General features: G+C 35.7%; 1 long non-coding RNA gene across 1 annotated transcript in view; it reads right to left on the bottom strand.

Moving 5' to 3' along the window:
- Nucleotides 1-27,139, bottom strand: part of LOC149529302 (uncharacterized) — a 45,847-nt gene extending 18,708 nt beyond the window's left edge. Inside the window, exons 1-3 of the long non-coding RNA XR_016359152.1 lie at nt 26,657-27,139; nt 26,379-26,512; nt 24,286-24,381 (exon numbers count right to left, since the gene is read on the bottom strand). This is a non-coding gene — a long non-coding RNA (uncharacterized LOC149529302). The remainder of the gene's footprint in view (nt 1-24,285; nt 24,382-26,378; nt 26,513-26,656) is intronic.
- Between the last annotated feature and the right edge of the window lie 776 nt (nt 27,140-27,915).

Genomic DNA, 27,915 nt, shown 5'->3' on the forward strand with positions numbered 1-27,915 from the left:
CTATCTATTGATTGGGTCCCATTTATTCTCAACTTGTCATTCATTCTTTATGGTTTGCTTTAAGCACCCTGGGGACCTTCCCGGTTACCTAAATTCCCTATTATTCTAAGGGTAAGGTAAGGCCCCGGGGTCTATAAATCTTGCATGAGATTGTGTCGTGTTATATTTCTCTAGAAATTTTCTCAAATGCTTCCACCCGCCTTTGGTTATGAAAAACTAATGGGTTATGGTGAAGCGAGGAAAAAATGTTCCTCTTGACCTATTTATCAACTCCTCCTCTTCTAGTCCTCCAACTTGCCATAGAAATTCTACAACACCCACCTTGAGAGGAACTTAAAAGGGTAGTACATGAGTTTTTCCTTGAAAACCATAAATTCTGAAAACTGTGGATACCAAATATTAGATAATGTCTCCCTAATTATGGCTCACCTTTAGACTAGTAGCATATTCTTTAGGTATGGTTTACTCTAATAATCCAAGGATTATCTGAAAAATAACAGCACTTTCATCTTTGAAGCAAAAGACCTATCAAACCTTACAAAACTAGCATCTGTTACCTCCCGAGACATATCAACACTCCACAATTGTACTAGTAGCTTCTCCCCTTCACTCTCCTTTTCTATCTTCATCTCCTTCCCAAATACTTGAATACTCCTTTGGAAAGGCACATGTACATAAGCAAAGAGTACCACCCAAAGGGCTTATCAACTCTTCCTTTTCTTATTCCAATTAGTCCATTGTGAATTTCTTCAGCAAGATATGAAGCATAATAAAAAATTGAATCTATCCTATATTGCAAAATGTGAACCATCATGTACATTAGTGGAACCGATATGTAATCATTCTTTTCCATACCAAAAACTCTACACAAGGACATGTACACAACTTGAGCCTGAGGATTGAAATACTTTTTCAACAGTGGCTCTAGTGTGGATGATGAAACCAGGGTTAGCTTTTCCACCTTCACAAAGTGCTCTTGCAGGGGCCCACTTCTAAGGTAAACCCTTTGAGCTTCATAAATCCATTACAATTTCTCAAAATTGATTGTCTCATGGAGGGTTGATTGAGGGTTCAACATAAAAACTTCATGGATTACCTTTGTTGTGACTTTAAACAAGATTCCTCCATAATGATTTCGTACTAGATAGAGGATTGGGTCCTATCCTTTAGCAATTAGGGTTAAAAAAATTAATCTCCATGAACACCCCTTGCACAACAAACTTTCCTAAATATAAATTCCACGCATTGTTAAGAGGGGTATCTTGGTTTCTCTAGGAAAATTGAAGAGCTCAAAACCTCACATAGATGTATGTACATCCCTTAGCAGATTTCCCTTATCAAATAAACCCTTGTCAATTTTCAACCTAGGGGACTTGTGAATTAATGCTTTACCCTTGGCTAAATCATTTGTTTATTAATCCAACTGTTCTAAAAGATCATCGTGGATGCTCCTATCCATATAGTTTGTTTTTCCACCAGATTTTTTCCGACGAGGCGTCTTAGAATATATAAAAGATCACACACAAATGACTTTTCCTCAATTTTCCTGTGTAGAATGATCAATTTCAAACCAAAGAAATTACTTACCTTTCAACTTCGGATTCTCTGTGAATTGTTTGCACAAATGATCCCTGGCTTGCTCACAATTTCTTGCAGTGATAAACGCCTCTTCTCTTTTCACAATTAATCAATAAAATAGACACTTTTATTATATATGCAGTGCAAGCACCATTTTTACCATTTATTACTGTCGCACAAACTTAAATTAATTTTGCTGTCAACTTGCTGCATGCAACAGACACAAAATTTGAAAAAATAGCATCAAATATGATGCGTTGAATCAAAATGATCCAACGTTCCTAATTTGATCTACATGTCGAGTCATTATTCAAGAGATGATGAGGCAATCAAACCAATCAGATAATGCCAATTGTAAACCAACCTGTAACGTGTGGACCCATGTTTGATGCTTTAAAAACTCATGTACACATGTCACACAGTCGCATTATCACTTACACTTAAAGTATTGCACCTTCTTTTGGCAAAAATGCAACCTTTGATTTTCTTTGATCCAATGGTAGCTGAACTTGGGTAGAATTTTGAGACTCAAGGACACATTTCAATAAGTTTCTTTGTCGCTTTTGTTAAAGAAATTGAACTTTCATTTTGCGAATAAGTGATAACCTTAGATCTCCCAAGATCTAACGACTAAAAATCATATGGCCTTTACTCAGCATGCTGGCCCACCAAGGACACACATCAATGTGTCACATTCTTGCTTTAGGTAAAGACCTTGCACCTCCTCAATGTGAGAAAGCGACAACCACTGATTTCATGGCATCTAATGGTTATAAAATAGGGTGAAATTATTCGTGCATGAAGGTATAATTGACCCCTACAAGACACGTGGCGATCAATCACTTTTTCGCATTGGGTAAGCACCTCACAACTTTACAATCCGAAGAAGTGACAACTGTAGATCTATCTTGATCCCATTGTTGAAAATGAAGTGACCTTTTTCTTGCATCAAGCCCACCAAGGACATGCATCAGTCTATCGCATTCTCGCATTTGATAAAGCTCACACATCTTTTTATGGCGAGAAAGTGATGACCATAGATTTCATGAGATCCTACGATTACTAAGAAATTTGTATAAATTGGAAGCTCCTAGAGACATGGCATACAATTGTATTCTTGCTTCCATTAACAAACACACACTTTATTAGAGCGAGAAAGCAACATCCATTGATTTCGCAAGACCTGACAATTCTGAAGTGAGGTGAGTATACAAAATTTTATGTTTTGGCTAGCCCATCGGATATGCGTCAGCTTCTCGCATGTTTGCAAAAGGTAAGAACCTTGCATCTCTTCAATGCGACTATGCGACGACCATAGATTTTTCGAGATCTGACAGTTGGGAATGAGTCGACCACTTCGATTTATTTTTCTGAGTGGGGTAAACATTTAGCAAATAGAAACATACCGCATAGAGATAATCAAGCATTTTGGAATACAAGACCACCAAAATGCATACATTTTACCAAACAGGAAAAATCCCATAGAACGCGAATTTCACTAAAATATTAAAATAAAAGATACACCAACCTAAAAGAAACATAGGACACAAAAAGGGTCTTAGGGTTTTTAACTTAGGGATTTCTTCTGAAAACTCAAAATGGCAACTAAAAGGTTATAAAAATATCAAATATTTAACTTAAGATCATGAAGAAACTTCAAATAAAACTTACCCCTCAAAAACATGAGTAATAGTTTAGTTGTAATTTTATTGGATGTTACAGGGTTTAAGGTCACTTTGAAACCCACATTTACTCATTAATCAAAAATGTACTCAGCCTTCATACCCTTGAGAGCCTCAAATAATGGAGGAAAACCTAGGCATAGATGCCGATATAATATTTATGCAACCATAATTGAAAAAATTAAATGGAGCAATTACAATTTCAATGGATGTTCATGCTTCCAATCAAGACTTTTTCATTTACTAGAATTGAGTTTTTCCTACCCTATTGAATGCACATATAGAAATCTAGTGTCCCAAAATATGTTGATAGGCTATCGAACACTCTTATATGCTTTTGGAAAGATCCTCCTATGCATTGGAAGTTTTCTCTATGAATTTGGGCACTAAAAGTTGTGACTTTTTTTTCCCTTGTTGTTGGGTTGCACATATTAAAGTCGTCGCAACCCACATAGATTGCTTCAACGGTTTAGCAACTGCCACTTCATCTTTAGTTGAACATGGTAGAATAGTATCTATAATTGAATTGCCTTGGTGGTTGTAAATTTGTGAAATTTGTTTTTGAAACTGCTAATCGATGACTACCAACCATTTCAACTATTTTAAAACAACAAGTACTTTCTTGGGAAATCTAGGGTTAAACTTAGATAGGAAACCAAATAACTGCGCATACAAAATTTTATCAAGTTAGGACATAGGGATCTTGGTAAATCCAAATTTTCATTTTCTTACAGAATTTCATAAAGTAGTTATATAATACCACTGACTACATGTGTTTGTTAATCTCCAAATTTGAGAAAAACATTGAGACAGATGTTCAACAAATTATGTATAAGATTACTTTATGCTATAACAGTCGATACCAGTGTTAAACTGTCAATGTTTCTTTCTTTTTTAATTTCCTCAAGCGTGTATTTAAATTACAAACTTTACTTCAAAAACTCATGTTCATGACAAAGAAACTTCTTGTTTATGCACTAAGTTCAAAGATTATATGCACTCTGGTTCAACTCATGCTCCTTGGGTTACACAAATCCAAGAGTAAGAATATACATTAACATAAATAAAATTTCCTTCTGCCATAAAATATGGTTTTCATTTTATAGCTGATACAAGGAAAGAAATTGTCAATTTACAGAATTCTTGACAGTGGAACTTCTAGTTCTTAGGCCCAAAGATTTTACACGCTTAGGTTCAGATCATGTACTTTGGGTTACACATCCAAATAATAATGCTGGTTTATGTTATTTCTTGGGTAATATTTGCAAATGTTGCTACAATGCCATAAGCTCACAGTTCTTGAGACATGGATTAGGTTCTCTATGTTTAAGATATTTCAAGTTCTTGGGGAAATAGCACTGCTAATTCTCTAAGTTACCATGGTCCCTTCCCCCCCCCCCCCCGGGACTAGAAGAAGTTCAAACTAGTTTGCAGTTGTGGTCAGGTTCCTCTTTATCCCTACAGGCATGATCGGGTTCAAACTAGACTCAAACCTGGGTGAACCAACACCAAAACGTTTGAATCCAGTTTGAACACACAGCGAACTAGGCCCCACGAACAATTGGAAAGTGCCTAGTCCGAGGACTTGACATCTGCTGCAATATAAAGTGAGTCGCTTACCACATGTTTTCATTGCAAACATGTAATGTCCCCTTTTTGGGACATTAGAAATATTGACGTCTTATTTTATATAATGTTAAAATTGACTCTGAAACATAGACTCCAAATATTAAAAGGTCAATTTAATGTTATAATAAGGACAAAGGGTCAAGAAGGAATAAAACGAATTATCAAAGAGAAGTTGAAGAGTCACAAGGGTATAGGTCGAAGGCCAAAGGGGAGTCGAAGAGTTTTAGTTTGTGTATTAAAAAGGGAAAGAGGTTCATGGTTGGCTATGCTTGATTTATGATTCAGTTCAGTTTTCTCTCTTGTGAGAGTTTTTAGAAAGCTTCAGCTTTCAGCTAGCTGGAGAGTGTAGCCCCTCGTGCTGGCAAACAGTGGACGCAAACCCATTGTTCGAGGAGACATCAGTTCAGGTGTTTCACGTGCGCTTACAGGTTTTTATTCTAGTATTCCAATCAGACTGTTAATTTGTATTAAGGATTGGATTCGTAGTGCTGGTTATTGTATTGCTATTGTATAATGCAATAATGTATTGTAAGGAGTTATAAGAGTTTGCTGGTTTTATCTTACTGGTTTGTAACTCATGGTTATATGCTCAACATCTTGGATGTTATTGTGAAATAACGGGTTATATTCTTGTGGAGAATCCTCTGGTTTTATTATAGTATTCTATTCCATTTGCCTATATCTGAGTTTGAATGTTATATTCAAGAAGAAGCTAGTCAAATATCTATTGTGGTTTTCTACTGGATTCCATTGTGCCAAAATACATCTGCCATGTTTCAGTTCTGATTATATTGTTAAAAGAGAAATCAGGAAATATTCGGTTAGGGATATTACAGTGATATCAGAGCTGATTTTTCCTGCCAACCTGTAAGATTGAAAATTGATATCAAAAGACAAATCTATAAAGTCATTATCAGAGTTATCAATGTACTAGTGGGGTAATGCATTCTGAAATCTGGGTAAATCAGTCTTTATTGCCGTGGACGAATATTGGGGACAAAGCTACAATTAATAGGAGTCAGCTGTTTCCAAAGGTAAGGATGTATAGAAAATACTCATATTGGCCGCTAAGGTGAAAGTGATTGTCATGTGGGTTCTATCATGCCACAGGAAGAATCCAAGACAATTATAAATGACAGCAAGAAGGTAGCATTAGAGCACGATTCTTTGTAACAGTATAATCATTCGCAGGTTGAAAGTATAAAAACTTCATATACGCCGTTTATCCTGTTTAGTAAGAATAGTGGGGTGACACATATTTACTATGCGTTTGGAATGGTGCAGAGATTGATGAAATGAAAATAAGTACAGATAATGGCAATATAGCGGCGTCTGAACTATTTGAGTTCACAAGAATCATTGAAAGGTTGTACTCTCGAGTATTAACCAACATGGCAGGACAAGATCTCTTTAACCATCTCCAGGTTGGTCGTCAGTAAGAGAATCAGGAACGATTTTTGCATCACCATTGTCGTGAGGAGCCGGAATGGGAGATATGAACCCCTTTTTCATTGCCAGAGTAATTGCGAATTGTAGATGTAATTGATGGTCGGAGTTTGGAATCTTTAGAGTTCTGCGGGAATGCATCACTAGGAATTTTATGTGTTCGAAAATATACATATAACTACATCGGTTTTTCATATACTCTGAATGTACTAGAGCCGCACACTTATGAAACAATTTGCTAAATACCAAGTGTGGGAAGAAATCACTGTCAAATTATCATTCCATTGGCATCATTAATTGCAAAATAAATCTTCAAATTTTAATTGTCATGAAGGAGCTACTCGGGTCTGGAGTTGCGCAGGTAATAGTGAAGGGTGTTTTAATCTTAAAGAGTACCACAGATGATTGATATAATCGAAGTAAATACTTCAAAAACTATAGTTGTGCGTTGGAAATCTTGTAACAGCTGCCATACAGGTGCAGATTCTAGTCGTAGAAGGAAGACAACCTGAGTTAATTGGAGGTCGCAGGATTGGTATATTTGCCCACGTAGGGGCTTGTAATATCAAAGCCGAATAAAGGAACCGTCACCATTAGGTGCAGTGAAATGGTTTTGCCTTTTTCAAACTGCCTTCAAGTCAAGAATCATTGGAAGGCGATAGTGGGAATAGAAGAATCTCCACGTGGCATTACATACTCTTGACATTAGAAAATTCATAGGAGTCGTTAAACCTCATTCGGTAAAGCATTCGCATATTCAAGAGTTCTAAAGATTTGAATCGACTCCAGTACATATCACGCATAGGGCATCATAACGAAAGAAAACAGGAACCATCAGTCATCCAAGTTGACATTCAAGACAAACAAGTTATATCGCAGGAAATACATGCGTGGTTCCTAGCAAAAGGCGTTACTCACCAGATTCAATTTGAGCCAAGGAGGCAGGTGTCAATCCTACTAAAACCAAAGTTTTGTTTGGGCCACCATTATTACCGATAAATTACTTCCATTATATTAGGCATCGTTTTGGGTGACTCCAATTTCTGAATTACCGAGATTTCTTCCTGACGCAACACGTCATTCACTTATCTAGATTGGAGTGACACATGCGAGTCGGATGCTAGGATTGGGGCATGGAATTCTTAAAGAGCAAGTGGAGTGGTGGTGTAAAGACAATGAATTGCTGGAAGAACTAAGAAATTACAAATTCAAGTACATAAGGAATTTAGAAAACGGAGGAAATTGGGAAGTCCAGTTCAGAAGTTACAAATTCTGCAGATCACTATATTGAAATACTGAAATCTTTGTGTGACATGGGGCCTTCCTCCATGGCAGGTGTGTTTGATCCTTGCTGACAATGCACAAGACGAACCTTCACAGGAAGCAATCGCAGACTCACAATTTTTGTTTTGCAAGGTCAGACTTTTACAATAGAACCAATACCGATATTGGAAGCACCGATTGCATTGTTTGAAATGATAATTGGACTACGGTTACAGCTGAAGGCAGTTTGGCTGCATAGTTTGAGCACACCATAATGATTATTCAACATGGAGCAGTTGAAGTATATAGAGTGTGAAAGGGGTTATCCTTGGGCATTCTGAGGGTAGACATGTTATTGGAGAGGACAACCTGTTTATTGGAACTAAAGTTGCATCTCAGACAAAATTCTACCAAGAGGTTTTGTAAATGAAAGCAATTGTGCAGAGCGAGCTAAGAAAGAAGACAGAGATGGTTTTCTTGTTGGTGGTATTTCTTTGAAGGGACCGGAATTGGCTATAATTTGCAACTGTCATTGCAAAGAGGGTGATTGCTTGAGGTCATTTAGATTGTTATGGACAATAGATTGTTCTGCTTATTGCAAAGGAACAAAGACTTGTGTAGAGTGACTGTAATGTTGTGTGGTCAGTAGTGTTGAGATTTCATTATGGTCACTACGATTCTAAGTTGTAGAATTCATTTTACAAAGAATAGATCAAATTACACTGTAGAATTGAGTTTATTGGCATTCGCTTATTAACAAGTTCCTAATTGTTGCAAAGACAAATAACACAATGCCAATCTACAAAACTTAGAGGTTCAGGAACATCAAGGCAATTCTGGGACAGAATTTAGCTATTTGTCAGACTCACTGTAACGGGATAACAACATTCAGCAATGGGGAAAGATTTCAACAAAATCTTGAAAGGTACTACGAAACTACAAGAGCACTTAACCCAGAATTCAGATTCCGTTATAAAAGCAAAAATATTCCAACATTTATGGAGAGTATAAAGAACTTCCTACCCTAATCCAGAATGTTTATCATTCAATGATTACTTAGATTTTCATCTAGAGCAACAAAATATGACTGGTATGGCAAAAAGAAAGTATTTGGAATTGGTTCAAGATCTCCTTTCAAAAGACCAGCGGAAAGGTGTGTATGAATAATTTACGGCAAACCAAGATCATCGAATAGAGAGTCTTGAAAAGGAAGAACAATTAACTACCTTTGATTTACAGCCTTCCAGCGATCATGTAGAAGATATTACACAGGGTGCAAGTTTTTATGTTGGCAAATTGAAAGTTAGTGTTAACGAACAGGCTGATGAGGACGTCTGCACACGAGGTAATAGCAGATTGGAAATTTTAGGTGATGAACCATATATTTCCTACGTACATGATAGGAATTCAGAGGAACAAGCTAAGATGACACTGCAAAACAATGAATTGATTCAACAGAACAATAATAAAGTGCATGCCTCTAAGAATCAGTTGAAGGTTAGTAATGATATTATTGTGGCATCATTGGTACATTATGACAGCACTCACAACTTGGTGGAAGATCTCTACAGAAAGGTTCAAAAGGACGTGGAAGGAGAGTGGCTTGTTGCTGATTTGCAGGTGATCATAACAGCTCTTGAGACTATGAAATCAGATTATTTGTATTTGCTTTCTGACAGGGATAACATTCTTAAGGTTGTTGAAATTCATGTTGATCAGCTGGATAAAGAAGGAATGAGATTATGGAGCTCAAAAGGGAGCTTAAGGATACTCATGAGGCATTACATGATGCTCGATTTTCTCTTCAAGAGGCAGAAAATCAAATTAGGATCATTAATCACTCTCAAAAGCAAGAGGATAAAGAGAGGCAGGAATTTTTCCTAGAAGTGATTGATGAACTTGATAGCATTCAGCAAATGTATGCCTTGGATAATTGTCCCAAGCGATCAAGTACCCAAGTTTCAGATCACTTTCAGCTTATCGATAACCCCGTGTTTGAAGTTGACGCTGATTGGATTTCTGATAATCCCCTGTTTGAGATAAAAGAGGACTTTCCCTTTGATTATTATGAAGGAGATGATTCAGATTTCAAGATATGGAATCTTGGTGCAATTCCTAGCAAGGAAAATGGGTCATAGGATGGAAGTGGTGATTTGACTACGGTTGTACATCATAGGACCAGTCCACATTAGGTTCTTAGTTTCACACCATACAGGAGTGGGTTAGATTATTTACATCAGCCTTTGGATAGTTTTTGGTATAGTATTGAAGGGAATTATGTGTTGATCATAGGGAATGCTCTTTCAGCTTCATTCTTATTCATAGTACCTATGTACTCGGAGATTCTCCAGAGTGAAGATGACAGTTGGGTATCAGTTGCGCCCAAGATATTACATTCGATTTTTGAGGGGCTTGTTTATTACATCATCTACTTAGGTCGTGTTGTCTTCGTCTATTGGGTTGTGCATAGTTCACTGATACATTTCTATCTCATCATATCGGCTGGTTATGACAATAGGGTTTAGGATCCAAGTGTTGACCATATGTATTTTTGGCTTGTTGAGGACCTTGTTGTAACTCTATTCAGTTTGAGGTTGGATTCAGTGGCATCAGTGATGATTAGAGTTATTCAATTTTCAGGTGCAGAGTTTTTTTCCGAGAGTTATATGGGATCCAGGGATCCGGTTGAGAGATAGATTGCAGAGAGACATCTGGCTTCGCAGTATGATCGGAATTGTTTTCGGTTTGGACTATAGGGCTACCTGCAAACTCGTATGGGATCCTAGTACAGATTACTTAAGGAAAAGCAATTTTAAGGAGGGAAGATTTGTAATGTCCCCTTTTTGGGACATTAGAAACATTGACGTCTTATTTTATATAATGTTAAAATTGACTCTAAAACATAGACTCAAAATATTAAAAGGTCAATTTAATGTTATAATAAGGACAAAGGGTCAAGAAGGAATAAGACAAATTATCAGAGAGAAGTTGAAGAGTCACAAGGGTATAGGTCGAAGGCCAAAGGGGAGTCGAAGAGTTTTAGTTTGTGTATTAAAAAAGGGAAGAGGTTCATGATTGGCTATGCTTGATTTATGATTCAATTCAGTTTTCTCTCTTGTGAGAGTTTTCAAAAAGCTTCAACTTTCAACTAGTTGGAGGACGTAGCCCCTCGTGCTAGCAAACAGTGGATGCAAACCCATTGTCCGGGGAGACATCAATTTAGGTGTTTCACGTGCGCTTATAGGTTTTTATTCTAGTATTCCAATCAAACTATTAATTTGTATTAAGGATTGGATTCGTAGTGCTGGTTATTGTATTGTTGTCGTATAATGCAATAACGTATTCTAAAGAGTTATAAGAGTTTGTTGGTTTTAGCTTATTGGTTTGTAACTCATGGTTATATGTTCGACATCTTGAATGTTATTGTGAAATAATGGGTTATATTCTTGTGGAGAATCCTCTGGTTTTATTATAGTATTGTATTCCGTTTGCCTATATCTGAGTTTGAATGTTATATTCAAGAAGAAGCTAGTCAAATATCTATTGTGGTTTTCTACTAGATTCCATTGTGCCGAAATACATCTGCCATGTTTTAGTTCCGATTATATTGTTAAAAGAGAAATCAGGAAATATCCGGTTAGGGATATTAAAAAAAGATCAGACTTCCGACCTTCCGATGCACACTGTAATGATCCCTAATAGGGTCCTACTTAATTTCTCTCAAAATTCTCAATTAGGGTTTAGATTATATTTATTTCATTCAAAGAGAACTTAAACTCTTTATCATCGTCATATATAGAAGAAATAATAATTAACTTATAATTCATACTTAAGTCTCAATTCCTTACTCTACTCCTCCCTAACCCTAAGACAGATGGTAGAATTACCATGATTGAGGTGCAGAAATAGTCTCAAAGAGGCTCCCTTATGAACAAAGCCCACTTTGGGAATCTTCTTCTCACTGTGACCAAATTACTCTACCACTCCTCTCATGTGCTCCCTACCCACTTAGTCGTATTCATAAGGGATTAAATAATTAAGTTGTATAAGTATTATGACAATTATAATATATCTAATTACTAAATCATTTCTATATTTAGATACTTACATGTATACATATGTAGATATCTTATGAGTAAGTACATTTGTTTATTTAATTATTATTTATTACCATTATCTACGAATAATTCCATATTATATATAATGAATTTATTGATTAATCGTATCAAAATATCTCAAATGACCAAACTAATTCATAAATAACTATCTCATTTTCTATTAATCATATTCATATAAGTTCTATATTTTAGAAACATGAATATAAAATAAATCAACTTTACATACCTTTTAGGAAGGGGAATTCTTTAATGTATTTACCTTTGCTAATTTTTCACGTTGCCTTTTCTTACCCAATGATTTTACTATTTATGCTAAGTGTTGCTTTCTTTGTAAATCTTTTTTCCATATCTTTAGAGAGAATGTAATTTATATTTGGTTTCCTCTATTTTTTCCTCCTTCATTTCCTCCTTCATTTTTTCCTTTAGTTTGTCTTGTACTTCTCTTCTTTATTTCTAGTTGAATATTTTACTCTCCTCTTATTATTCCTTATTATATTAATATCTATTAAGATGGTGTCTCTTGATGAAGAGATGTATCCTAGGAATATATTTTCATTTAATTTGATAGTTTTTCTATTACAATCGACAATAATCTTGATATAGTTTTTAAGTAATTTACGGTCCTTGTATGGTAATTTGTAGTTGTTTTACATGTAATTGTTATTCTCTTATAAATAATATATTTAGTTTTACAATGACATTTCAAGATTAAAATTCCATTAACTTTGTATTGGAATTAAATAAACAATTTATATTGCTCAAATATTAGATTATTTAAGTTGTTAGTTTTTTGAGATTACATATAGATTTATTTAATATTAGAAATGAATAATTATAACTTAGTTTCTTTAGCGAAAATAATATTTGATTATATTTATTATTATATATTTACATTTTAGAATTGTTATTCATTTATTTTTTCAAATTACTTAACACATGATTATAATTAATATTGTTTGTTTGTATAATTTATTTAATAACAAACATTATTTGTTAATATATAAATTCATATCAATAATTTAGTTATCTATTGAAAGGAATGTATAAGTTGGAACAATTCATATGTGTTATATTTTGTATTATATATATGTTGAGCATGGCTCATGACACACAAAAGTCGAAAAAATCATAAACAACCCTAGTTAAAATGCTTGTAACTCATCACAAACTTAGGAACTAGGTTTTGAAATCTTTTAATAAAGATTTACGAGTATTTGAGTGAAGAATCACCATGAACGCAACACGTTTCATCTCCTTGTTTACTCAAGATGTCAATGAGAGGGAAATTGAGGGTTATGTTTAAAACTCTAGCTTACTGATTCTAATCACTTGTATCCACTTATGTTTTTCAACCTAAGATTGGGCTTTAAGTCTACCAATGTCTAGTGACCCATATACTTTACCTACATAACACTTGTTGATTTCTTTATTGGATACTCATGATATAGCAAATACTCAAAAGAGTAAGGTGTGCTCTAGTTGTGATCAAGTAATAGATCACCCTAGACAAATCTTGATTCAAACATAACCCACATCACTCAATATCTAATCCGAAAAGGAAATAGAATCAGAAAGGTCCATGGTGAGAAGGAATTAAATTTGATGGGAGTTTTAATTAAATTGAAATCTAACGCTGGCTTTACAAACTTTATGAAGATAGAAAGGTGTTTTGGGTTTTGGGAGAACAAAACTATTTGATAGAAATTGTGATCTAAAATACTTCTCAAGTGCAGCTTGATCAAGTTTGAAATCTAGTTTCATAAGGGAAGATTTGATCCTCAAATTGAAAAAAATCAACCAGAGCCCACTCTATTGCAACCTAAGAGCTATTGCCATTGACATTAAAAAAAATCCTAAAAAACAAAGAAACAACTATAATAGGAATTGAGATGAAAGAAAAATCCTAAAAATGATTCCATAGCTTGAACTCAAATTATTTTTTGTTGTATTCTATCCACCAAAATTGCATTATGTATCCTTTAGATCTTACTCTCAAGTTTAGAGAGTAGACTTTGAAATAGAATATGCATTATACAAATCCATTCTAGTGTTTTAGATTGGAACCGATGAAGCTCTTAATAAAAAAGGTTGCAGTGATGAGGACTCTTATGAAAGGGTGCAAAATTATAGAGGAACGAGAATAGAAACTGAAAGAGGTAAAGAAAAAAAGATATACCAAAAAAATCGAGCCAAGACTACCCAAAGAAGAGAGGATCCCATCCATAAGAAGATACATTTTGAAGGTCTGTAAAGATTAAACCCTTAAAAAAAAGTCCACTAGCACCCAAATAATGAAGTATATTTAATGCATTTAAAACAACTCTAACAGTATAAATATGATGTTGTGTTTGATACTTGAAGTTGATTAATATCATAGACATCATAGGCATTTCTATCCATGCTCCACGAACATAAGATAATAATTGGCAGAAGATGGGTATAATTATTAAAAGAGGAATGAGCAGAAAGTGTTATCTCAAAATATAGTCACAAATTCTTGAGCAGTCACAAAAAATGTGCTACAAAGAACATGTTCTATCGTGCCTAAACAAGTAGCTGATCATATTTCAAAAGATATGGCATGCACAAAGAGCATTTCTAGGTGGTGCCTGAACAAATTTCTTTTCACAGTCGAGCATTCCACAATCCCAAACATGTATACAACCATCACTATGAAAATAGAAAAGTTGAAGATAAGTTCTGCTCAATATGTCATAGAAGATACACACACACTAATCATATGATGCAAAAAAATTTATGTTTCTCATCTAATCTATAAGATGCAATTCATTAAACTAACGAGTAAAAAAAGAGTAGAAAGAAAAGGTAGACCAGGTAAAGCATAATTTTTTATGAACAATGTAGATATAGATTGAGCAATATGGCTCGCAGAGTTAAATCAAACTTTTAAAATTTGTATATATAATTCTACAGCAAAGAACCAAACAGGTTTGTTCGAAAAGTTCTTTGATTTGATTTGATTAAGGTTCCAAAATTTCTTACAAAGAAAGGTTGAACTTCTCACATGTTGAATCCCTAGGGAAAATTGAATCACTATTTCCATGGATATTCTGGGCTTCATTAAAGTATATAGTTCTCTAACCATTACAGGAGCTCTAGATAAATCAAATGATATCCATTTTCAGAATTATATATGCTCTATTTTGATCTTCTTTTTCCTATCCTATGTGTATGGCATTAAAAAAATTAAAAATCTGTCGTGTCAAAAATCTGCTCTTTTTTTCCTACACATTGATATTATTGTCTACCCAAATTTTAGAGCCATGATCTCCATTTTAAATGTATATTTTTCTTTTGCGAGGATACACATTTTTTTATTGAAATATTTTGTTCAAGTGCAATGTCAAGGCATAGAGCCAGATGAGTTTGTTTTAGCAAGTCTTATGATCAATAGGAAATCTGATTCATACATTTCTATTGGAAATTCTCTTATTACGATGTATACAAAAAATAGGAAACTAGATGATGCATGAAAAGTATTTATTAGAATGTCAAAACAAGATGTGGTCTTATGGACTGCAATGGTTACAAGATATGTTAAAAATGGGTGAGCTGAAGAGGCACAACTCCTCTTTGACAATATGCCTATACGTATGTAGTCACATGGAATGCCATGATTACAACATATCTCCAGAATGGGAGGATGGGAGATGCAATCCAAGAGTTAAGTAAAATGTCCAACCAAAATTTGACTACATGGAATGCCATGACCGCTATCTATGAATGTGAAGAGGCTCTGGGGACCACCTTTCAAAGACATCGGGTTGGTGTACCTCCAAACCAATCCATCTTTATTGGAGTGCTTAGCATATGTGCTAACCTAGCAGCTTTAGAGAAGGGTAAGCAGGTCCATGCATAAATCATCAAGAAAGAGCTTGATTTGGATGTTCTTGTAAGCAATGCAATTATAGCCATGTATGGGAAATGAGGTGATGTTGAAAATGCATGTCAAGTGCTAGAAAAAATTGAAGAAAAGAGATACAATCTTGTGGATTGCAGGAAATGCCCAGTTTGGATGTGAAAATAATTTACCTGGAATATTTAAGCGTATGCAATAGTTAGGTATTAACCCTAACCACATCACATTTATTGGTGTTACTGACTACAGGCCTAGTCATTGAAAACTGGAACCATTTTCACTGCATGAGCGAAGACTATCACATCTTGATCTCACCAATACAAGATCATTATGCCTGCATGATTAACCTTGGCCATGCTGGCCACCTTGATGAATAAACAAACTTAATCTGCACTATGCCATGTGAAGCTGATGCTATTGTGTGGAGGGTGGGGGGGGCTCCTTGGTTCTTGCAATACCCATGCTAACATGGAGATAGGAAAATTTATTACAGAGCACCTTTTTCTATTGGAACCTCAAAATGCAGCTGCATATGCAACTCTATCAAACCTTTGTTGAAGGATTGATAGCTGGGATGAGGTTGTAAAAATGATAATCTTGATGAGACAGGGGAAATTAAACTGTGGATTCGGTCCTCTAAGGCAGTACACTACACAGTGATATGCTTGAGCGGCTTGCTGAAGACAATCATAAGATCCCAGCCAAATTCTTCGTCGGGAATTGGGCATTCTCACTTCTAATACCCATTTCCCCCTTTTTCTTCTGCAGACTCTGTTCAACTTTTTTGCTCCTTTCTCAAGGCTCTATTTTTGGGCATCTCCTCTGGCGAGGGCTTCACAATGTTTGATGGTAAACAATGCTAAACTTGTGGGCTGTGAGGAATTCCAGCGACAATGCAAAATGTAGATAGAAAATAGATGAAGTCGGTAATGATTTTATAAGGTGTATCCAGAAACTCACTTGTGGAAATCCCGTATGGAATTGTGTAAGAAAAGATTATAATGTTTTTTGTTACAGAACTCAGCCTGGCCATTCAAAGTACAGTGTAAGGCATATAAAACTGGAAGCGTACGTCATGGATGATGTTGTCAATCTTTGACAATTCACAAATTAGTTTATATTTTTATAATATTTTCCTTTAGAGATCTAAAATGTATGTTTTGTTTTTTACTTCCCACTAATCCTAGAGATGATGGAAATATTATCATTGTTGTCAAAGTACTTCACTTGCAAGAATTTGATTATCAGTACAATTATGCACTCTTGAAAGACTATGAACATGAAATTACAAGAAAGCTAAGCTATGATGTAAGTTTCAAGACAACCAATAACATACAAAGAATGTTATTTATTGATGGTGAAATAATTTCCCAAGATCCAAAACGACCAAATGAGAAGTCAAGTTTATATTGTTGATTATGCACTCTTGAAAGAGTTAAAGATAGAGGGATATGAAATTGTGCATTGCATTTATACAAATCAAATACAATGTATGTAATAGGCATAGAAGAGTATACACAGTTTTCAGGAGTTTGATGATTGAGGATTAGTGCTTTAGCCTTCATATGATAAGCTGTGATATATTGAAAAAGATGGACGATAGTGATATCGAAGCGCAAAAAAAGATAAGTATGCAAAATATTTAACGGTGATGATTTTATCTTACAAATATGTTGATGGTGCTCTCATATTACCGGTGAATGGGACAATTAAACTCTACACACAACAATCTATATGAAGGAACTGGAATAGTGATAAAAGAATTGCCATATGATTCATCTATCCATAACTACGATAAGGATAAAAAATGATTATATGTGTTCAAATAAAAAACAACGAACATGGTGAGAAATCAAAAGATGTGATTAAAATGAATATGTTAATATGTAATAATTTCGTGTGAAGGTTGTTGCTGTAACGGTTCTGGAAGAGAATATTGTAACAGCTCTGATTGTCTGACGGTGAAGTCCAATCATTGCGGTCTCTTCGTCTTCCATGCCCTTTCATCTTCCTTTGAAAGACTGAAAAGAATATGTATAACAGTTGATTGTTTTTGTTCATTGTAACATGTGATTTATCTAATAAGAGAAATTCCCCTGCGTGAAGAGTGGATGTGATCCAGACTAGCTGGATGAACCACTATAAATTCTGTGTCCACTCTTGCATATTTTTTATTCAGTTTTAGTTTTTCAGTTTTACTTTATTTTCTGTATCTTTTATTTTTAGCTCAACAACTGGTATCAGAGCTGGTTAAGCTCGTTTGATTTTCTAGAAATCGATAAAGATTTACAGACGCCATGGATGAGGCAGATAAGTGGAAAATCGAAAAGTTTTCTGGGCAAAACTTTGGGCTATGGAAAGTGCAGATAGAGTCTTTGCTCATCAAGCAAGATTTACAACCTACGTTGCTTAGTAAGACAAAGGGCAAAGCATGATTGACAGACAAAGAATGGGAAAAATTGGATTTGAAAGCAAGGGCAACGATTTTCTTAGCTCGCTCTAATAACATGTTGTTTAACATTTCAGCTGAGAAGACAACTAGAGAGCTAGTTGAGAAAGTATCTTCATTGTATGAGATACCTTCAGCTTCGAATAAAGTTTTTATAATGAAGAAGCTATATACTCTGAAAATGAAAGATGGGGGAGTAATGTCGAATCATCTGAATGAGTTTATTACATTAGCCAGTCAATTCATTTCAGTTGGTATACCATTAGATGATGAAATAAAAGCTATTTTATTATTATGTTCACTTCCAAACAGCTGGGATGGCGTAGTAATGGCTGTGAGCACTACATTAGCAACCAAGAACAAGCTGAAATTTGATGAAGTCGCAGCTACATTACTTAGCGAAGACATGCAAAGGAAGCACCACGAATCCTCTTCTTGTGATGCTCTAATAGTTTTGAGCACAAGCAATAGAGGAAGAAGTCGTGAAAGAGGTTGACATAACAATAATAATAATGGAAGAGGCAGCTCGAATCATCACTCGAAATCTAGAGGAAGAAATGGCACTTGCTGGTTTTGTGGTAAACCAAGCCACACCAAGAAGCAATGTTGGAATTACAAGAAGACTCAAAACAAAGTAATCCAAGATGGCGTAAATGCTGCAACTAATGGAGTTTTGGTACTTGCAATTGGTGGCATGGATTCAAGTTCGCGGGTTCTCGATTCCGGTGCATCTTTTCATGCTACTCCATGTCGAAGTGCATTCACAAATTACCATGAAGGTATGTTTGGTAAAGTTTTTCTTGGGGATAACAGAGAATGTGATATTGTCGGCAAAGGGGATATTTTATTGTCGCTGAAAAATGGCAGTCAACGGCTTTAAAATGATGTTAGGCATGCTCCCACACTTAAGCGTAATCTGATTTCAGTTATTCAGTTGTATACACAAGGCTGTAATGTTAACTTTGATCTTGATTCATGGAAAGTGTCCAAAGGTCAGTTAGTGTTGGCTAAAGGAAAGAAATCTGGAAGTTTATATGTTTTAGAGTGCAATAGTGAAGTGGGAGCAGCCATGGCGGTTGCGGCAAGTAATGTTGAACTTTGGCATAAGAGGCTTGGTCACATGAGCAAAATGGGTCTTGAGGTCATGCTTCGAAGAGACCAGCTTTCAGGTCTTAAATCTCTTGATTTGGAGTTGTGTGAGCATTGTCTTTACAGCAAGCAAAATCGCACCAGCTTCGTAAGGACGGATCATGAGAAGAAATCTTCTCCATTAGAACTTGTGCATTCAGATGTTTTTGGTCCTACGGAGGTAACTTCTCTTGGTGTTGCTAACTATTTTGTCACATTTCTTGATGATTGCACTCGAAAAGTTTGAGCTTATATGTTGAATAAGAAATCTGAAGTATTTTCAAAGTTTAAACTTTTTAAGGCTATGGTGGAAAATCAGATCAGGAAAAAGATTAAATGTCTACTAACGGACAATGGTGGTGGCTTTTGCTCTTTGGAGTTTGAAAATTTTTGTGCATATCATGGTATTCGAAGTATTAAAACAGTCCCTTATACGCCTCAAGAAAATAGTGCAGCAGAGAGGTTGAATCGGACTATCTTAGAAAGGGCTCGGTTTATGTTACCAAATGTCAGTTTGGGGAAAGAATTTTGGGCAGAGGCGTGCAATACAGTGGTTTATTTAATTTATCGAGCCCCTTTATCACGTCTTGATTTTGATATTCCGAAAGAAAGGTAGACTAGTAAAAGGATTTCTTTTTCTCATTTACGGGTGTTTGGTTGTGATGCGTATGTCCAAATTCCCAAAGAACAGAGAACAAAATTGGATTTTAAGTCCAAAAGGTGTGTCTTTCTGGGGTATGGTGAATATCAGTATGGCTTTTGCTTGTGGGATCCAGCAGTTCATAAAGTTGTTCGGAGTCAGGATGTAGTGTTCAATGAAAAGACATTCTCAGGTTTGAAAGTTCAGAATTCTCTTTCAAATGATTCTATTGAATTTGATATTTTTAATAATAGTTCAATTTCAAAATCTGTTACTGTTACTATTACTCCAAAGCAACCCACGATAAGCTTTCATCCCTCTACTCTTGGGCTTTTGCCAGTTAATATTCCTTCCACCACAAATTTCATAGCACCTCCCATAGTTACTCCTACCGCATCAATGCAAAGTTCTCCTACATCGCAGAGTACAGCAAGTGAAATACCGTGTTCTTTATTTTAGAACACCCCTCAAATGCCATCCCTTGCACCCAATGCTCATGTAACTGGCGGTGATAATGCAGCAGAGAATCCACACGGGCAATACCCTGTTGTTGTTGTTAATACGAAACACCATGCCCCCAATACTCTGCACTCTCCTGTCGTAGTCCCAACGCATGGTACTCCTTCCTTATTTGACTAGTCGCAGGATACTTCAGCCGAACCCCACACTCAAGGTGGACCACTAATTAGCAAGCACCCTCTCCGTGATATTGTGCGGAATCCAAACTTTCATCCTCCAACTATGGCCGGTGACCATCAGACCGGTCTATTCACGTGGATTCCTCCCAATCCAAATTGGTGATTTCCTCTATACCGCACAATGGGATTCAACAGCCCTCGAATCTGGACAGCTCCAGACCAGTAGGGACATACCGAAATACAGAACAGGGTACCAAAACAGTTCAAACTGTTTCACAAACTCAAGCAAATCAACAATGCACTACACATACAGGTTCTTCTATTGACAATAGAGAACATATAAATGAAGTACCGCAACCAAGAAAATCTACTAGGGAGAGAAAATGTCCAAGAAAATTTGATGATTATGAACTTCTATTCTCTCTGTGTTCTGATCAGGCAGAGCCACAAACCTTTAAGCAAGCCTGCAGTGATGTAAATTCAGTGCATTGGTTGGATGCCATGAAAGATGAAATGCAGTCTTTCAATACAAATCAGACATGGGATTTGGTTTCTCTTCCACCAAATCATAAGGCATTGAAAAATAAATGGGTCTATCGAATAAAAGAGGAAGATGGAGGACAAAAAAGGTACAGGGTCAGATTGGTAGTGAAGGGATTTGCTCAACAAAAGGGTGTGGATTTTAACGAGATTTTCTCTCCAGTGGTAAAAATGCAAACCATCCGTTTGGTTTTAGGCATGGCAGCAGCTTGGGATCTTGAGCTTGAGCAACTCAATGTCAAAACAACGTTTCTACATGGGGATATCGAGGAGGAATTGTATATGGAGCAGCCAGAGGGATTCGTTAAACAGGGGCAAGAGCATTTATATTGCAGGTTAAAGAGGAGCTTATATGGGCTGAAGCAAGCTCAGTGGCAATGGTACTTAAAATTTGATAACTTCATGACTCAGCAAGGTTTTACACGCTGCGAATCAGACCCGTGTGTTTACTACAAGCGGCTTTCTACTGTTGAGTTTGTAATTTCGCTACTGTATGTTGATGATATGTTGACTGCTGGAAATAGTATGCAAGTTATTCAAGAGCTAAAGAGGCGTTTGGCTCTTCATTTTGCCAAGAAAGATTTAGGGGCAGCGAAGAGGATTCTTGGGATGGATATAATCCATGATAGACATAAAAGAGAACTTAGATCATCTCAAAAAAAGTATATTCTCAAAGTTTTAAAAGAGTTTAATATGTCAAATGCAAAATCGGTTGCCACTCCATTGGCTGATCATTTTTTATTGTCTTCAAAGATGTGTCCTTCCACTCTGGAAGAAAAACATGAGATGGATGGTGTCCCTTATTCTTCAGCAGTTGGGAGTTTAATGTATTCAATGGTTAGCACGCGTCTGGATCTTGCTCATGCAGTGGGAGTCCTAAGTGGTTTTATGAGTAATCTAGGTAAAACTCATTGGCAAGCAGTTCAATGGATTTTTCGGTATTTGAGAGGCACTTCCTCTCATGTTTTATGTTTTTACAATAAGACCCCTTATATTTATGGATATGCTGATTCTGATATGGCTGGAGATTTAGATAAAAGGAGGTCTACAACAGGCTATGTTTTTACTTTTGCCAGGGCAGCGATTAGCTGGGCTTCTCGTAAGCAACAAGTTGTTGCTATTTCCTCTACCGAGGCCGAATATATTACACTTACTGAGGGGGGCTAAAGAGCTGATATGGTTACAGCAATTATTTGGAGAGTTGGGATTTCAACAATCCAACTTTACTCTATTTTCTAACAGTAGGAGTGCCATTCGTTTGGCTAAAAATTCAGCTTTCTACAGTCGCACAAAGCATATAGAAACCCGCTTTCACTTCATCCATCATGCTCTTGAAGAGGGAAGGCTACAGTTAGAGAAGATTGATACAAAGGTTAATTTGGCTGATATGTTTACAAAAATTGTACCTCAAGAGAAGTTCGAATTCTGTAGAGCTTCTCTCGGTATTGTCACGACATAGCCATAAGAATTCCAAGTAGGGAATATCTCTGTGCAGCACTGATTGGCCTTCAAGTGGGAGATTGTAACGGTTCTGGAAGAGAATATTGTAACAGCTCTGATTGTCTGACGATGAAGTCCAAGCATTGTCGTCTCTTCGTCTTCCATGCCCTTTCATCTTCCTTTGAAAGACTGAAAAGAATATGTATAACAGTTGATTGCTGTTGTTCATTGTAACGTGTGATTTATCTAATAAGAGAATTCCCCTTCTTGAAGAGTGGATGTAATCCAAACTAGCTGGATGAACCACTATAAATTTGTGTCCACTCTTGCATATTTTTTATTTAATTTTAGTTTTTCAGTTTTACTTTATTATCTGTATCTTTTATTTTTAACTCAACAGTTGCTAGGAGCCAAGATAGAAATTGAAGGAATCCATCAATTATAATAAAATCTGAATAGGGTTAAGTCTAAAATTGAGTGACATCATATATAAGAAGCATCAAGTCAAATATAGTAAAAGCCACAATAACTAGAAGTCAATAAGTGATGAGATTGCAGAGTAAATAAGTGGCAAATGTCATTACCAAACCTGCAGGGGGAATAAGTAAAAGATGAGAAGCGATAAAATGATAAGCAAGAGTTTTCATGGAAATCACAGAAGACCGTAGAAGATGACATACAAATCAATACATATGATGGTAGCATCAGAAATTAACGTTTCTTAACTGGGCATGATAGTATCTCATTAAAAACACTAAATAATCATAACCAATTAAGGGAAGGAGCAATTAAATAGGGCAGTGATGTGCAGTTGGGAATCAGCCAACGATAAGACCAAGAGAGGTGGATAGAATACGAAAGACATTATTTAGATTATGCATGGTCAATTATAATGTATTAATGGCCAGAGAGGACAAAAGCACTATATTTAGAAAATGAGCTTATATTAAGAAGATGATAGTGATAAAATATTTATTTGGTACCAAGGATCATTGACAGTGTATTTTTGTTTTGAAATGTGGGATGCTTAATTTGAATGGTCTAAGTCTACCATGTTCCAGTTTCAAATGAAAGGGCAGACCAAAGTTGTAAAGAAAACACTTGTTCATCTGTTGTGCATGCCCATCAATGCACATTTATGCAACATGGGATGAAAACTTGCTATACATTCAACTAGAATACAAGGCTTGGTTGTATCTATAGAAAGAGCAGTTCAGACCTCAATCAACACTAGAATAAGAAATCTCTGCAGAGTGGTGGTCTGTCGACCATATTGTGCCCATATAGAGATGATGTCATTATTCTTTATCTATTGGCACATTTTGGTCTTCATCTACTATTCAATTCATAATGTTCAAGATAAGCTTTCCATCCACACTAGAATAAGAAATATATGCACAGTGGTCATTTGATCATATTGCCCCCTTACGGAGATATTGCCATTATTCTTTATCCACAGACTACTACCATACTTGGGTCTTTATCTAGTATTTAGTGTATAACTTCTTAAACTAAGCTTTACGTCTGCATTAGAATAAGAAATCTCTACATAGTGGTCTCTAGACCATATTGCTCTCATATTGAGAAGATGCTATTATTTGTTATCAACTGCCATACTTGGGTCTTCATCTAAGATTTAGAGTATAAATACTCAAGCTAAGATTTCCACTGTTGTTTACTTCATTTTTTTCTCAATAAACGGTTACAAGGGTTTCTATAAATGTGTTTTACCTTTGTCGTATACTTGAATACAATGTCAATGACAGGAGAAAGAAAACCAGAAAAACCAAAGAGTTGTTCATTATAACATATCATGTAGAGAATAAGCTTGCAATTTACATTGAAGAAACTTACCAAATTTAGAAAACTAACACAGTAGTACCATGCAGTGCTATGAAGCACAAAATTAAGAATTCGTTCTTCAAACACATCCATCCAGTTCTTCTCCCTCTGTGATCAAATTGAACAATGTGAAGGATTAATAACTTGATGGGTGTAGCTACATGCCATCACTAAGCCATGGATGTATGTGGCCATTCAAATATGCAAAGGGGGGAGACAAAATTGCAGTTTAGTACATTCAACTAGTTGTATTAAAGTGTAATATTTCTTTTAACAAAAACATTAGGAGCATAAATATCCCTACTCTACCTCCATCAATGAACCTTCATAAATATAGCCTATCAATTCGTTCAACCCTTCATAGACTGGAGAGTTTGAAGGTCGGGTTCGTTCAGATTGTCTAAAAACAATGAATTAATGGGCAGCAATAATGATAAATTATGCATAGTTTGAAGAGCCCTATGACATTATGCAAGATCATGAATAGGTTTAGAAACTTCTTCAATGATTTGTGAAATGGAATCGACGCCAGTGAACCTAGGGATGTGTAGCTGATGCTTTCTACGATATACTCGAAGTTGCACAATGGAGAGGTTGTATTTTATCACTGTCTTTGAAATTTAAATACTAAGATTCAGTTTGGTATGTGTTTGATGAGGATTAGACTATGCATGACGACTATACGAATGGGAAATAAAATAGTGATGAATCGGACAACGATGAGGAGGAATAAACTTCTGACATATGTAAGGTAGGTGAACTTTTTGAAGATAAATTATTTTCAGATCGATTGTTGTGGGCTGAAAAGTAGTAGTCTATCAATGAATCTAAGAAATTTGATAAGGGATAATCTTCAGAAGGATCTAACCCTGATGAGAAATAATATTGTGAGTAATCAGAGGTTGATGATGAATAATCTTCAGAGGAATATGACAATGATGAGAAATAATCTTCGACAGAACCTGAAGGACTTGAAGAAACAAATTCCTATAAATTTGAGAACGATGTTTTACTGGCAATTTCATGGCAATATTTGTTCTCCAGCTTAAAGTTTGATGTTCTCAAGATGTTCTCCTTATACAACATTATATACCCCATAAGACCATTTTATTAGAGTAATCCATTAAACATTTCAGATGAGCTAAAATTTAGCATAATGAGGAGTAAATTGCACATAAAAACTGGTTGTAACAAGATCAACCCTTCAATCCTTCAATTGTCTTTTATTTAAGCCATTTTTGTACCTCAGCATTCAAACAAATGAATATAGAATGTAAATCATATCTACCAAATCTTCTGCTAGAATTTTTCTTGTATGAGATAAAAAACCATCTATTTATAATCATAAATAGAAAAATGATTAGAAGAGCTGTGATCTAGAGGTGATTTATGGAAAATTAATTATCCCTAGAAATGCACCGCTGATCAGGCCCATTAGAAATTTTTTGGAAGCGTTGCTTTGCTGTAAAAAGGGACATCTTTGAGGACAAGGCATGTATAATGGTGGATGGATGTGCATCTATATGAACTCATGGCCTAATTGCTGTGGTATTTTCCATAATACCTGTAGGGGCTCCACTTTAATAAAAAGTTATAGATATTGATGAGAGCTTTTCTAGTGTAAGTGAAAACTACATTTTTTTTATCTCAAGTGGAATTGCCCATAGTAGCTGAACAGACTACAAGAGAGGCTACTGAGGATGCGTTGTTAAAATAGGGATACCATGTACTACCATCACATGGGTAGGATAGATTGGTGTCTTCCTAATTAGAGTTGGGAATTATTCAAAGTGCAATTGGAGTGGATTGGTCGATCTGTAATTGAAAGGCACATTACACATATTTGACAGACAAGTCATCTCAGATGGTCTCCACAGTGACAATGTAAATAAAGGTCGCACTCACCTCTCATTGTTAAACATAAAATTATGAATTGCAGAAGCTTGAAATATTTTCACATTAACATTGGGCTCCCTTATTCAAGCAGAGGACATGATAACTGTTACATAGAAACTAAGGCAACAGCTGATTTCCTAAAACAGTGTGTCGAGTGTTCTGGTTCACGTTGTTTTAATGAAAATGATGAGCAAGAAAAGAATCATTACCTGACATAGGTCGCTGGTTCAAACAAAGATTCTTTTGGTTATTCGGCTTGCGCTGTGAATCATTCTTCATTCTCTTCATTGGCAATCACAGAATTCACGACTTTAGGTAGAATATCACATCATATTCATATTCACTGCCAATGTCACAATAATCTTAATAAAATTCATCATCTTCCTCAAGCAAACAACCAACCACCGCAAAAATAATTAAATATTTAAATTTTAGAATACCCTGCTTATGAAATCTCAACCAACGCAAAGTCGGAATCATCACCTACCCGTACTTCTAAATCATAGTCTCCTCGTAGATTAGAGCAGATGCAAGGCAAAATAGAGCGTTGGTCAGTTGGAGGCAGCTACCATGTCGAGGGTCCACCTAGTCGGTTCTGGCACCAATAATGGCACGAAAGTCTTCTTGGAATCACCCAATGAGCCGCATGGATGAAACCTTGTCATGTGTAGAGGAGGAAGGGCATCTGCTTTCAAGGGTTTTCCCAATCCTGTTGTGCTATCGATCTAGCCGTCTCATATTTTGATAATCCTGGTGAATGTAGGAGAATTCGGGGACCAGACTACTTTAAAAAATTTGCACTTGCATCAGCCAATACCTAGTCGCCCTTGTTCCAAAGCGTCTGTTTCTTCCAGTCTTTTCATTAGCTAATGTATTTTTCTTTCTACCTTTTTTTAAGGCGAGAATATTAATTTAAAAAATTGAAAATTTAGGAAAGGCCGCGAAGTTAAAGACAAAAGAAAAAATCTGTCTCAAACATAAGCCGTTCTTGTAAGCTTATGAGGAAGAGGGAGTGGGAGACATTCACGCCCGTGGCTATACAGCGACGAGAATGCACTTCCTTTACATTGCTTTTTCTAACTTTTCAAAAAAAATTCTAAGTCCTCTCCTTCGTAAGAAAGTGCATTTTTGTGGCTGTATGGCATTCACGCCCGTGGCTATACAGCGACAAAAATGCACTTCCTTTACATTGCTTTTTCTAACTTTTCAAAAAAAATTCTAAGTCCTCTCCTTCGTAAGAAAGTGCATTTTTGTGGCTGTATGGCTATACAGCCACGAAAATGCACTTCCTTTACATTGCTTTTTCTAACTTTTCAAAAAAAATTCTAAGTCCTCTCCTTCGTAAGAAAGTGCATTTTCGTGGCTGTATAGACGTTGCCGACATTCACGGCCTGTTTTGTTGCAAGCATAGGAATTGGAAATTAGAATTGAAAATAGGAATGAGAAATGTCAATTTCAATAATGTTAGGTTCATCTGGAATTTGATTGGGAATATGTTAATCCCTAGTTTGATTATACAAAACTGAAATTAGAATAAGGTTAAGTTTTTTTTTTTAATAAAAAATTGAAATCATTTTTTGTTTAAATTTATGATATAAAAATAGCATGTGAAATCATAGAGGAGGTTCTCAAAAGGGGGGAGATAAAATGGAAAGATCAATAAGCAATTGGTGTTTTTATCCTTGAGAGTTTATCTTGCAATATGACCTAACGGTCACTATTAAGTTGTTGGGATTTAGAATGTAA

The sequence above is a fragment of the Cupressus sempervirens genome, chromosome 11 (genome assembly GCF_028749045.1).
Source record: "Cupressus sempervirens isolate cs-2001-9-10 chromosome 11, ASM2874904v1, whole genome shotgun sequence".
Classification (NCBI taxonomy): domain Eukaryota; kingdom Viridiplantae; phylum Streptophyta; class Pinopsida; order Cupressales; family Cupressaceae; genus Cupressus; species Cupressus sempervirens.